We start from the raw sequence: 15,798 nt of genomic DNA on the forward strand, positions 1-15,798 counted from the left end.
ATAAAATCCCTTGTGGTTCCCTGTTAGCCCTAAGATCATGTATATAATTCTCCTTGGAGTTCAAAGCCCTTCACAATCCTCTCCTACTCCCATCTCCCCAGTGTTCTTAAACTTTGCTTTCCACCACTGTCACTGTCTAAAATTTAGGTAACCTGGCTTTCTTAATATCCCATAGACAAGACATTGATTTTATTAGCTCCGGGCATTCTCTCTGGCTATTCCCATTCCTGGAATCTTCTTCCTTTTCTCTTTTACCTGTTAGCTTTCTTAGCTTCCTTTAATTCCCACCTAAAATCCCACTTTTTACAGGAAACCTTTCCTATCTACCCTAATTTCTAGTGTTTCCCTCTGTTGATTATTTTCAATTTGTCTTTTAGCTTGTTTGTACTTAGTTGATTGTCTTCTCTATAAAACTATGGGAATTAAAATTGTTTAACTTACAATAAAAAAGACTGAGGCAGAGCTCTGAGCCACTGGAACTTTAATTAAAGATCCATGGTCCCCACAAATAAAGTAGACCCTAGATTTTTTTTTTCATTATTTGAGATGCCCTATTCTTCCCATTTTAAAAATTTTTATGAGGTTTAACACCACATTTGATATCTTGAACATTCTAAAGAGGATGTGCAAAGTATCGAATCCCATTGGTTAATAGATCTTTTTTTGTAAGACAGAAATGATACATCAGCTAGAAATGGAGCAACTCCACTGACTAAATAATTATAAGATGATCACCTGCTCATATTAGATAAAAGAGAATAATACAGAGGTACAAACAGAAGTTAGAGGCTTTGCATCTAATTGAGGCACCTCAACTATGCTGGACTTGGTTACTAGGAAAACACTGGTAGAGGTCTCAAATTAACTTCCAATGATTAAACAGGAAAACTTATAGTCTGTAGCTCACAGCTCTGTGGCCTAATATATCTAGCTTATAATTATTATTCCTGTGGAATCATAGCAAACTGATTAATAATGATTGTAATAGAGTAGGTCCAAATGAATTATTTGTTACAAGACTGTGAGATCCTTGAGAGCAGGGGCTGTCTTTTACCTATCTTTGTATCCTTGGTACTTAGCACAGTGCCTGACACATTGCAGGAACTTAATAAATATTTTTAATATTCTATTTGTCATTCAAATAAGCAAAGAATAAACAACTATTTCTTAGATTAATGATCTCTTTTATTTTGAAGTGTGTATTAGACTTTGAGTGAAAGAGAAAATTTACACTACCATTGGGAAAACTAAGAAAATTGAAGAAGATAATTAGGCTTTTAAAAATAACCATAATCTTTATCAGTTAATTTTTGAATTATAGTATTGTTCTTAGTTCGTGTCTTATAACATGGATATGGAGCAAATGATCTATACAGGCTTCTTCATGTCCTACTCTAAAGGAAAGGCATGAGATAACTCTTCTGCAGTGATTATTGGTTATTATTGGGGAATATGGAAAGAAATCTCTTGGGAGAGAGGTCATGGTTGAAGCCATGATATTAGAAAGAAAGAAGCATAGCATTTCAGGTAAGACTAAGAGATTAGTTAGTGGAAAGGAAAGGAATTCAAGTAGGGGCCGAGGAAGTCAGCATAGACTCAGACAGATCAGACTGTGAAATAATTCAGTAGATACTGTTAAGTTGATAGTTGGGGTATGAGTCATCTCCAAGATAAAGTTTTCATTGCATACTAATCCCATCCAATATGACTTCATATAGATAACTCTGACTCAATAGTAGAGGTGTCTATCTACATTCCAACATGTGTATTGAATTCCTTTTATAATCCTTTCTTCTATATTTGCTTTCTTCTTTCTCTCTCTGCCACCTTCCTATTTTTTATTTCTCCTCTTCTTCATCCTTCTTTCTTCTATTTATCCATGATTTATGCATACATACATATATATTGTGGTACAGATCACTAAAACATTCAGTTCACATAAATCTTGTTACAACAAGATTTATTTTTTAAGGATATTTAATTCTATCTGTATAAGGAATTTTTCTTCAAAGCAAATATTAAGCTCATATATATCTTAGTTGATGGTCTTCATGGATCATTTTGACAATAAAAATTGTGTGGGAAGGGTCAACTTACTGGTGATGAATTTTGGTTCTGAGTATTTTATTATCAGTTAATAATCATGTTTTCATGATATATAGTTTAAAATATGCTTGTGGATCAAACCATTTATTTGATGTTACGGTATAGCACTTGTTTCCTCTTTTAAGGGCCAATGTTCACCACTTGTAATAATAGTATAGATCTAGATTATCCACAAAATAAACATGATCATGATAAGCAGGAATCATAATGAATGTTTAACACAATGCAGTTACAGTCTTATATTTATTATTATTATTATTATTATTATTATTATAAAAGTAAATACAGATGTTTTAAAGAAGTTGACAAATTGGCATGTAGATTGAATTGGAATTGTGTGTAAATGAAATAATTGGAATATTGATTTTTTTGTTGTTGTGCATCTAGAAGTATGGAGTTTTATAGAAGACATGTGACACTTTGCTCATGAATAATCTCACCTTCATGAAAATACACTGTGCTCTCAGTATCTTTATTTACTTCTTAAAGTTTCTCTGACTTTTACTATATTAATCCAGACAAAATGTAAGCTTCTTTAGAAAAGGAGTAGTACTTTCAATTTCTTCTTTCCCTGGATTGCTTTAGTACCTAATAAATGTTAGTCTACAAGAGACATTTAAAAATGTGATTGATGAGAATGCAAAGAATGTGTTCATAGGACTATTTGATATAACTATTTTAATTTTCAATTATTTGGTATTTCTAATACTGTACCCTACAAGCTACTGTGGGTACTAGCTAAGTGTTTATGTAATAAGTCTGTGCATTAAAGAAGATGTAGCCTGAATAGTGTCTTACTTTATAGTAATCCAAAGTATATTTTTACTTTTTGAAATTGCTTAGACAATTATAGTTTATTTTTCATTCTTTCATATTTATACATTACAAATTTTGAGATGAATCCCTAAGTTGTTGGTATTTGAAGTGCATATTGTGAGTTACCAAAACTTATTATTTCAAAATCCCAAAGGGATTTATGGGTTTTATGTATGAAAATCCATCAAAGCAGCCATCAAATTAATTATGATGGAGGGAATGGTAATGCAAATAATGAGTGTTTCTTTTAGAAGAGAAATGGAAACAAGTTATAGATATCTGGTTTTCTTTTATGTAAGCTTTTCTCTAATGTAATATGATTTGAATAGTGTGACATGCCCTTTAAGAGTAGGTTGATTGGCAGAAAGCCACCAAATCTCTCTTTTTGACAGCACAATGCCAAAGTATACTGTCTCGTCACTATAAATCTCATTATTATTTATGTTATGCTAGGATTCATTGATTTGCAGTCAGAAGAAGTTCCCACAAGACATTTTTTTATCCTGGGCTATAATCCATTGGGGCTATTTATACTCCTCCCCCTGTCTAGGCTATAGCAGAAAAAGTTCCAGTTTGATGAATAGGGATTTTCTTTCCCAGCTAAGGTTAGGGAGGTAGTTACTGTAGCATAGCATAGTTCAAAAATGTTAGTTACTTCATTTTTTAAAAACTGTCTTATTCATATCTCAAACAAGGATGTGAAACCATGGGGAACTTAATAAATGTTATTTGGTGATGACAAATATAAGAAAGAAAAGGAAGGTACACTGTAATTGGCAAAGGTGGTATAAGATTGAAAGGGTTATTTCAAGACAATCTTACTAATAAAGTATGGGAATAGTGGTAAATTGGCTGATCATTTGGAAAAACTCTTTGGAAGTATTTTAGGAAAAAGAGGAAAGTGCTTATAACCCTTGTCTCAGATACCCCTACTGTGTATATACCCCCAGAGAAATCATTGGCAGAAGGAAAGTTCTTGAAAATTCTTATGTATGCCAAAATATTCATTGTAACATTTTCTATGGTAGTAAAAACAAAAAGAAAGCAAGAAAGAAAGAAAACAAAAAAAAAACCTTTTTAAAAGTGAGTACCCACCAGGTGGGGAATGATAGAGTAAACTGAGATTAAATGAGTGCAATGTGATAGTTTTTGCTATATAACATGAGAAATTTGGAAAGATTATATTAAGTTGATACTAGGCAAAATAATCAGGACCAAGAAAGCAATGTGCAATGTGATAAAAGTAAAGTAAAAGAATTAACAATAATACTGGTATATGCATGTATGTCTATTTTCCTTTGTAAATCTATATATCAGAATATAGATCAATGTGTTAATCAATTTTGATTCTAGTAGGTTAGAAATGAAACATAATTTTCTCCTTTTGGTAGTTATATAGTGTTTCCCACATATGGTATGAGAGGTGTGTTGTAAGCAATGATGAAACATGTCCTTTTATTTTTCTTTTCTTTTTTTTAAACTGTACTTCTTTGCAGAGAGTTCTACTAAAAAGGGCCTAATAGAAATGATAGTGATGTTTCATAAAAGATTTAAACATTTTCAAAGAGATATACCATGATCAAAAACTTCTCAACATATGAAATTTATCATTAGATTCTTTCAGTATCTCAGGAAATCTCAGGAAAAGAATGCTTGGATTTGGCCATGTATTCCCCATGGGATCTTTTTTTATAGAAATTCTTGTAAGAAGCAGCAGAAGAAGCCAAATATCAACCTCATCCTTTTCTTCAATCAAGAATTAAATCGCAGTTAATTTGACTGTGAGAAATGCTGAAATGTACATGGTAGCTCTCAATTTCTAAGCTAGCTTTTGAAGAGTTAGATTTATTCTCATTATGGACAGATAGAAACTCATTTTTTACATTGCTTTGGAAATAGAAAATGCCTCTTACCATTCAAAACATCCTGTTGACTTCTTGCTACAATGAGGAAATTAATATAGCTTAAAAACTAGTTGCACATTCCCATGCCATGTATAATTTGTTTCTTTTCATATTAGAAAATTAATGGTGCAATTTAAGAAGCATAAGGGGCATTCATCCTTGATTCTGTAGAGGTAGAAGATCTTGGAAACAGATTCTATTCTACTCTATTATATGGCGCTCCTCCATTTCTCTAAAATTATAAACAGATCTTCAGAATATTAGGTTTTATTGAAAAGGGCTTATTTCTTATATAATACAATCTTGTCTTTCTCATTAATAAAAGACAGGCATCTCATTCATATTATGGCATAAAATAAAAAAATGTGGTTTAATGTAATACATTGTAGAGGATACAAATAATAATAATAATATCCACAATAAAGAAGCATATAATTATAGCTGTTAAACATCTAATAAAATAATTGAAATGGGTTCAACAAAGAATTGCTTATTTTTTTCCATTGGGGAGAATTAAAGTTAGAATAAAACACTGTATATAGCAATTTGAAATGAGTTAGCTATATTCACTTTAGTTTAAAGCATTATTTATTAGTAATCATAAAAGCCTGTTCATTTGATTTACTGAGTAGTAATACTTTTTGGAAGGCTAATCATATGTTCCATCTTAACTGATACCAAGAAAATCTATTATAAAATATTTAAATTTTATTTAAATATTGTCCATAAAGTAAAAGGTGTTTTCTTCAATTTCATTCAATTAAAAATCCATTCATTTACTGACCATTTATTGAATTCTTATGCTATATACAAAATAGTCATTAAAGCATAGATCTCGTCTTCATGGATCTTATATTCTAAGAGAGAGATGTGATAGCATAAACAGATAATACATTGAATATATAAATAGATTGACAGTACAGATTGAAATATGACAAATACATGATAAGTATAAAAGACTACATAAGGTCACAACTTTGGTGCTCCCAAAATATTTTGTATTTGTATTTATTTGTGTGTGTGTGTGTGTGTGTGTACACACATACATATATATATATATGTACATATTTGTATGTATTCGATACACATATATTTATCTCATTCTTAGCAAAACTTTATTACTAAAGCTGTAATACATTAAAATTGCATTATGACTCTTAGAACACGTTATATACATATATTTTGTCTCTTTCCTTGAGGATAAAGATTATCTTTTTTTATCCCCAGTGCCTAGAATTATAACCTGGCACATGGTAGATGCTTAATAAATGCTTGTTGATTGATTGTTTAATTCAAATATACAACAAAAGCTATCTTTAGAGGGAAAAAAAAACTGGTGGCTTTAAGAATAGGATTGAGTCCATAAAAATTCAGAAATGAAGAAAAATAAATAATTATTTTGATGTGTTCCAATTTAATATAGAATAACAATGTATTTGTGCATTTTCCCATTTATTTATCTATGTTAATATACATTGTTTTATGAATCATATTGGGAGAGAAAAACAGAACAAAAGGGAAAAACCATGTGAAAGAAGAAAAAAAAAAACCAACAGAAAAGATACTATGTGTTAATTTACATTCAGTCTCCTTGGTTCTTTTTCTGGCTGCAATCAGCATTTTCTTTCCAAAGTCTATTGGGATTGCATTAGATCACTGAACCACTAAGAATCAAGTTTTTCATAGTTGATAATCATACATTCTTGCTGTTACTGTGTACAGTGTATTCCTGGTTCTGCTTATTTGGCTCAGCACCGGTTTGTAGAAATCCAGGCCTTTATAAAATCAACTTATTCATCATTTTTATAGAACAATAATATTCCATTACCTTCATATAGCACAACTTTTTCAGCCATTCACCAGTTGATGGGCATCTAATCCTTCTCCAATTTCTTTTTACCACAAAAAAGAGCTGCTACAAACATTTTTGCACATATGGGTCCTTTTCTCTCTTTTATGATTTCCTTAGGCTACAGACCCAGTAATGACACTGCAGGGTCAAAGGGTATGCCCAGTTTTATAACCCTTTGGGCATAGTTTGTCAAATTACTCTACAGAATAGTTGAATCATTTCATAATTCCACCAACAATGCATTCATGCCCCAGGTTTTCTGTATCCCCTCCAACATTTATCATTTTCTTTTCCTGTTCATCTTAGCCAATCTGAGAGATAGATTTGCATTTTTTAAAAAAACATAAACTTTAGAACTTTCTTTTTAATTCCTAAGCACTAATGCAGGATTTATGAACATGATATAACCAAATATTTTAAATACTTTTATTTGGTTTTATGTCATATTGACCTGATTCTCATATATACTTGAGTGACAGTGTAATCTGTATATCATCAGATCAAAGTGAATGTTGATACAATCAAGATTCTTGAATTTTAATCAAACGATTTGAACTTCATCTGAATTTTGGAATGTGTTGCGTCTTTCAAGTATAACTTGCATTTGAATTTTGAATTATATAAATTATCCATAAGCATTTAGTAAATATTTGTTCAATCACAGGCAGAGAACCATTGGAAATACAAAACAACAACAACAACAACAACAACAACAACAACAACAACAACTCTCCATTCCTCAAAACAAAACAAAACAAACAAAAAGGCTGATTGAAAGATACTGACATTCTAACATGGAAGTCAGCATATAAATAAATGCTTACATATGAAAAGAGCACCATTGCTTATTGGTTACCTCTGACAAATGGTGTGTTTATTCAAGTTAGGGATGTAAAAGTTTTATTTTCCCAAATTTAGAAATTTTTTGATGGCGTAAGTGATTTATGTGTATATTCAAAATAAGGCACATCTATGTAGACAGGTAGGTAGCCATCGATACTTGTCACACATATATTTATATGTTATGTAAATATAGACATGTACTCATATCAATTTACATATGCAAATATATCATATAATCTATTTTATTTGCAGGAAGTACTCAAAAATGAAATCACTCTACAAAGATAACTTAACTCTACAAAGATCAAAGTAATAGAAATCTTTTAATTTTAGTTTGAATGGAAAGTTTGTTACAAATGTCAACAGAAAAGCACCCCCAAATCTCCCCAATTACCCCATTTGGTAACCCACAATCTTGTGTCTTCTCCCTTTACCATTAAAGAAAGGCATTGTTTAATGGCTTTGCATCTTGTTTGAAACCATGCTTAGATCAGCTATCAATCACTGACACCTTTCATTATACCTCTTTAAAGAGCAGCTAGCCTGTCACGGTTCCTGCTTCTCCTTCCATTCAGCAATGGGGTTTAATTGTCCCCTTAGAGCCGTTTGCCAGAGCCTTAGCAGGACAGAAAGATTTAATATCCCAATTTTTTTCCTTCCTCTTTTTTTCCCCTCTGTAACAGACATGCACTGGTCCCCCTTCTTGCCCATTTCTGCTGAGCTGGCAATAGAAGATAATTGTGTTTCATTTTTATTTATACCTGCAACCTTGGCTTTATTATCATCTTTTTCCCCCCGGAAAGAAATATAGCATACCTCTGTTCATTCTGCACAAGTTATTTCCCGTTTGTCAAACTCATGACCCAAGTGAAAATTTCTATACTTGAGAACCACAGGATTATAAGTATGAAACTGAGGTATACTAGCTTATCTTATATCTCTCTGTGTATCTAACACAACATATTTATATTATAGCGTTTCTCACAAAGCAGAAAACAAATTGAAAAAGTGAAAACGAATTCAGAATTTTGTGGTGATTAAAAAAAACAGCTAAAATATTTTTATTTACAAAATCAGTGCATTAGAAGCAGTATATTATTGATTTAAATAATAGCATTGGTGCCAACTTTTTTTTCCTACTTCACTCTTACTTTCAAAATCCTTCCGTTGCTTCCTGCTAGCTTAATTAAAGACCTCTTATTCTTATAATGAAAGCTTTTACAGTTTTATCCATAAGCCTCATTGCCTATATCTTATCTGTCATCTAGCTATCTAGCTGTCTATCATCTAATTTCATTACTTCCCAATTACATTTACAGTTTTTAAACATTCATTTAAACATTTTTGTAACAAATTCTCTTCCTCTCTTCCCCCATTCCATGAGAAGGCAAGCAATATAATATTGAATATATGAATTACTCTCATCTTAAAGCCTTAGGACTTCTTGTCATCTCTTAGACATGCCTTGTGATACCCTTTTATCTTGTATGTGTATCTTTCAGATAGTCAAAATATTGTCTCCTTCTTTTTGTCCTTCTCTTTCCTCCCTTTCCATCCTTGAATATCTGCCCATTCTGTAAAATGTAACTCAAATGACATCTTTTCTTTGAAATATTGTCTGATTTCAGGGAACAATTAACACTACTTTTTGAAACACCAATGGCCATTTGGTTTGAATACCTTTTATACACCTGTCATGCAAGATAGTGTATTTTGGTGATGTATTTGTTTTCATTTTTTTGTATAAATTTCTTGAGAACAGAGACTTACCTAAGTTTAATATTATGCATAGTGATCTACACAGAGTGTTAAGTAAGTTACTGTTACATTTTTTATGATTTCATAATAAAATTAGTTTTTAGATGGGAAAACTTTATAAAATTATAAATACCTCTGGATATGCTGAGTATAAAAAACAGAATTCAGAATTTATCAGACAACTCCACTCATGAAAGGTTGGTTAACTGAAGTCAATAAGCTTACCAAGTCTTATCTTGATCAAATATGAATTCCTGTAAAAATGTTTAATTCCATTTTGATTTTTATTTTCAAAAGGATATCTGTAAATGGCTTATTTCAAGACTTAATGTAATTGATTGTCTACTTATTACTTAGAGTAAGTTGAGAGAAAAACCCAACCCCTCCATAAATTGAATTTTAAAAATGTGACAATATAGTTATAAGTAAAATAAAGATTAATTTTTTTCTCCCATCCAAATTCACAAATCCTGTAATAACTTTTCATGAACTTGAGGTTGTCTCCTATATTAGAGGCAATTAAGTTATGAATAACAAACAATGAGTGGAGTGTCAAATGCAGCCAGGTGGGTTTTTTAAAAAATATATAGCTAAAATGGTTTTTATATTGCAAATAAAGTTCTATGTTATTTAAAAATGTAAAAAAAAAATTTCTCAGTTCAGGAACAGTCCGAAAAGAGATAATTGTTGACAAATTCTGATCACTGAATCCTCTCCCCACAGTGTTTTATTTCTGGTTATTTTAAAATGATATTATCATTATTGTTACTGTATATGGTTTAATACTATAACCTCCTTACATCAAAAAATAAAACACAAATATGTCTCCGCCTACTACCAATATTAATAATAGAATCTTCAAGTTATAAGGGAGAACTTGTATATTTGTAAGTAGAGCATGGAAAAGAAAAATTAATATTCAGTCTACTGTTTAAATAGGGTTTATTTTCATTTTTTTGCAATACAATATAGCAGAATTATATTATTGATGATTCTCTTTGGGTTAATAATGTCCACATTAGGGTTAGCATTAAAATATATACATACAAACACATTCATATATCTACTTGAAAGCTTATAAATATATGCAATATTCATTTTAAATATCCCTAAAATAAGAATTTTTGAAAGCTATCTTTATTGCCTGAGGTCTTTATACTCTAATAACTGTTTCTGTTTTGATAAGCAAGTTTGTGAATCTTTGCAATGCTACAAAATGTGATTTATCATCCAAAATTAAAAGCTATTTTCTTGATTCTTAAGATGATGCAATAGTTGAAATAGTTTTCCCAGTTCTTTACAAATTCCTTCCCCTTTGGCAACTCTGATGAAAAAAATCCAATTTTGTTGTTGTTTTTAGCTCATTGGTAAGAAAGGGGGCTATTTATCCTTCCTGAATTAAATATTTCACCAAAAGCCAAAAGCCCAGTTTTGAAGTTACAAAAGCATCACTTAATATTGAATGGTTGTTTTCATTGACAAAGTTGGTAGTTTTATGTAATTTAGTCCTCAATTTTTGCTTCTTAATGTATTTATGACATTGACTTGGCCACAAAGTAGACCATGCTTGAGAAGGCACATCATTTCAAAAGTAACTTCTCGAACTTTAGAGGTGTGAGCCATGCCCTATTATTGCTTTTATGGTTTGTGGGGAAGTTTGAGGGATAATAGAAATAATAATATTAATAATAATTTTAGCTAGTATTTAAAGTGTTTACTATATGTCAGGCAGTGTGCTAAGTGCCTTACAAATAACTTTAAGTAAGATTTGTCCAATTTATTTAAACACTTCCATATTCTATAATTAGAAATTTTTGTGGTTGTTGACTCATTTCAATCATATCCAACTCTTCATGACTTCATTTCTGTTTTTTATTGTTGTTGTTGCTGTTGTTCTTTTCTTTTCTTTTCTTTTTTCTTTCTTTCTTTTTTTTTTTTTTTGGCAGAGATACTGAAGTTGTTTGCCATTTCCTTCTCCATCTCATTTTATAGATGAGGCTTGTTCAGGGTCACCTTACTAATAAGCATTAGAAGCCATATTTGAATTCAAGGCCTCTTGACTTCAAGCCTGGTGCTTTATCTATTGTACCATTTAGCTGTAACTTAACTAGAACACAATAGTTTTAAATTTTTCTAAATGAAATGATGCAGATAATAAAAAAGAATAGTCTGCAGCATGAATAACATACTACAAGATTTTAGTTATTGTTTATTAGCAAAACAGAAATAATCGAATGGGAGTGATTTTTTAAACAAATACAATTTTCTCCAAAATAAAAGTCTATTTTTAAAATTTTCAAAATATATCCTTCGTAAATATAGGCTCAATAATACATTAGTTGCCCAATAGACTTAGGATGGAAAAATACTATCTACATTCAGAGAGAGAACTATGAAGGCTGAATATTGATCAAAGCAAATATTGATCTTTTTCACCTTTTGGGATTATTTTTTATTATTTTTTTTGTATTTTTTTTCTCATGTTTTTTTTTTCTCCCTTTTGGTGTGATTTTTAAAATACAATATGACAAATGTGCAAATATGTTAAAAAGAATTCCACATATTTAACATATCATATTATTTGCTATCTTGGGGAGGGAGGAGATAAAGGAGGGAAGGAGAAAAATTTGAAACACAAAGTCATAAAAATGAGTATTGAAAACTATTTTTACATGTATTTGGAAAAATAAAATAAAATTGAAAATTTTAAAAATGCATCAATTGCAGAACACAAGCAGAATTATTTTATTAAGGCATTAAGTGTATAAATCAAGATGGTATAGTCCTTTAACATTACTTTCTTGGAAGCAGAATGGTAGAGTAAGAAAAATATTGGAAATGGAATACAAGAGACTTGGTAGAATGCAGGCTCGGTAACTAACTGTATGATTTTAGTCTAGTCCTTATCTCTCTGGGCCTTATTTTGGTCATCTATAAAATGAAGAAATTGGGCTAGTTGATATTTTAAAAAATCCTCTCTTTTAGTACATAAATTATTAGATTTTTATATACAACTGTGTATGGTCAAATGTTCCTCCCTCTCTATCTCCTTCTCCCCCTTTTCTTTCTCTCCTGATGTTTTCTTTTTCTTCTTTTGGTATTTTCAAATCTTTCTTCTCTCCTTTTCTCCCTAATTAAAGATTTTCTCCAATGCCATTTCTATATCTATTCAGAAAAAGATAATGGTATGTAATTTCTGATGCTCATTCATACATTTCATTTTGGGTCAACTGAATGATATTTTTTTCTTCATCTTTCTTTTGACAAATAAAAAAGCTGCCACTCCCAGAGAAAAGAATGGAATTAGAAGAAGAGAACATAATTACAAGTTGAAAGAAAGAGAAAAATATTTGAGCAACTTCATTTCTTATTTTAAATAATTATATTTGTGTGGCTCAAATACCAGACAAGAACATTCCTAAATTTGATTGGATCCACAGAAATATCGGAGGTTTTTTTTTTTTTTGTGTGTGTGTGTGTGTGTGTGTGTGTGTATGTGTGTCTTTTCCTAAATAAGTTTAAGATAAAAATAGGGATATGCTGTTCATTGTTTAACTGAATCTCTGGGGAGGGGCATACATATGACACACTTTTTAATCTAATTGTCAACATCTTTTCCATAATTTCCTAAAGTCTAAAAATCAATAATAATAATAAATGTAGTATTTTCTGATTTCTGAGGTGGAAATGCTAATAGTGGAAATTAACATTTTACTTTTGTAAGCCTGCACAAACTGGCTACATCCTGGATAGAAAATTTTATATAGATAGATAGATCAATCGATCTCTATCTATCTATATATATATATATTTGCTTTTTAGTGTTCTGAAAATATATGTTATCACTTTATGTAGTGCTTTAAGATTAGTCCTGTGATGCAATTTAATTTAAACCCCATTTATAGAAAAAAATTAAATATCAAAGAAATTAAATATTTCTCTCAATGGTACACAGTTAACCTGCAAGCGTTTATTAAGTAGTTATTATCCAGTCATTGTGCTGGACTTTGGGGATTAATAGATCAAAGTGAAATGGTGGCTACCCTCAGATATCTTATAGTCTAATGAAGAATAAAAGGGGTACAATGTAATTTTTATTGGAAAATACTAGCAACTGAGGGAGGGAATCAGGAAGAAGATGGTACTTCTACCAGGTGAAATTCAAAGGAAATTGATTCTTAGATTTCGTATAATGACTCATGAAAAGGCTTTTGGGTAACAAATGTGCCATTTTGAAATGAAATGAGAGCCATTCACTGCATAAGTGAATGTGTTCTTACTCATAAAGATGAGTAAGAACAGTGTGGTTGACACACTGTAGAAAATAGTAATGTGTAATAAATCTGGAAAGATAAGTAAGTGTGCCAGAAATTAAATATTGGGCTCTGACACAAAACCTAGTGTTCTAGCCATTATGGAATCCCAACTTTCTGATATACATGCCAGATAATAATAATAACAAATAATCATCATAATAAATAGTTATCTTTAAGATTCCTATTGATCCTTTTTTCCTTGAAGCAGGAACACTTAGAGAACAAAAATCATGCTTGAGTTGTACTACTACAGACTTTTTGCAGATTGTGAGTGCCAGCCAATCAACAGTGAACAGTACTGTCTTTTTGCAAGTGAGGAATTCTTTTTATAATCAAAATAGAATTGCAGTATGTGGATTAATGGCTTACATTGTTGAAGGCAATTAGCTGGTTGATTTCCTACAGGTTCACACATTAAGAGAGTCTTGATAATTCTGTCATAGGCTTATATCAGATGAGAACACAGCCTAGCTTTGCCCTTGATTTTCTATGTAGGGACTGGAACACAGTTTAATGACAGGCTTACAAGTTTTTCTTATTCTATTAAAATATGTTAAATAGCTAAATGACCACGTAAGTGGAATTCCTTGTTCCCAGCAGAAAGGAAATAGTTGTTGTTGTTGTTGTTGTTGTTGTTGTTTTTTTACTAAAATGAACTATTTGCTTTACACATATTATATATATATGATATATCACTTAAAATACAATAACTAGATCTGACATTCTGATCATTTTATTTCTAAATATCTAGGCATCTGTGTCTAATTGGATAATAATATTTTAAAGACCTTATGTGTATGATCTGATCGTCTTATGAAGACAGACCACTCAAACCATTCACATTCAACTCCCCTCCCCCATTCAATTGGTATATAATTAATGTTATGTCATAAAAATGTTTGCTATTTTAAATTTCTATTTTAAATAGATCCCTTCTGTACCCTATTTTTATTGATAATTTTAGAAGATTTTATTTCCAACCTATTGGTACTCTATATTATGTGAAAATATAAAATTTTGCATCCCAAAATGAGTATAGTTAAGTAGAGAAATAAAAGAATAGGAAGGTCTGTCATATAATTTCCAACATAATTAATTAACTACTTGTTTACCTGATCAATATTTCATGACTTGAAATTCCTGACTTCAAGGTTAGAAGGTGTTAAATATTTCTATTTACACAATGCCAATAAAATTACAACATAGAAATATATAAAAAATATTTTAAAAGTTTATTAAAAATTTCTAAAATGGCTTGATTCAGAATTTTAAGACTGTTGCTAATCAATCATAATGTAAATTTATAGTTGTTCCTTCCCCCTGTTAGAAGGTATGCTCCTTATAAGTAGGGATTGTTTCTTTGTAACCACATACTGAACACAGTTCCTGGCCCATAGTAGGGACTTAATAAATAAGCTTATTGATTGATTAATTCACACAAAGCAGTGGAGACATTATGAATATCTCAAATCTTGATGGAGTCCCTTGAGGAAAGACTATAAAGGTAGCATGGGGTAATAGCGTTATTGTATATATCCTTGCTCTTCATTTCGGAATCTATGAGATTTCTATTGTTCTTCTGTTATGACTTAAATAATATTTATACATACATACATACATACACACACACACACACACACACACACACATATATATATATATAATTATTAAAGGGTTCTGGAAATGGAAGATACCATCCTGTAAAAGCATGTGATGTATCATATTAGAAAGAAGATTGCCTTTAGAATGAAGATCTATTTTTGAATACTGTGCTATTGGTGTGACTTTGATAAAGCTAGTCTCCAGGAATCTTATTACTCTAAATTTCTGATCCTGAATTAATTTAGTAGCCACCATATTCTAAATATCACATGATAATAGATGCATTAAATAAAATTAGAATCAAAAACCTTCTTGAAGATCAGATATATATCTATTGCCTTCTTGTTGTCTGCAAGGCCTGTTATTTGGTCCTAGATGGGAATTTAAATTATCCTGACATGATTTGCCCTTCATAAAGTATGCAATTCATAATGCTGAAAACAGGTTAATTAATGGTACACTGACTGATTGAGAACAGCTCTAAGAATGAATTAATAAGATCAACAATCATCCTGTACAAAGGATGTGATTCATAATTCCTTATGGAGTAATGATATTACTGGAGAACATATTAAAACAAGGTCTTTTGTTTTAAGCAAAA

The sequence above is a fragment of the Antechinus flavipes genome, chromosome 3, assembly GCF_016432865.1.
Source record: "Antechinus flavipes isolate AdamAnt ecotype Samford, QLD, Australia chromosome 3, AdamAnt_v2, whole genome shotgun sequence".
Classification (NCBI taxonomy): Eukaryota; Metazoa; Chordata; class Mammalia; order Dasyuromorphia; family Dasyuridae; genus Antechinus; species Antechinus flavipes.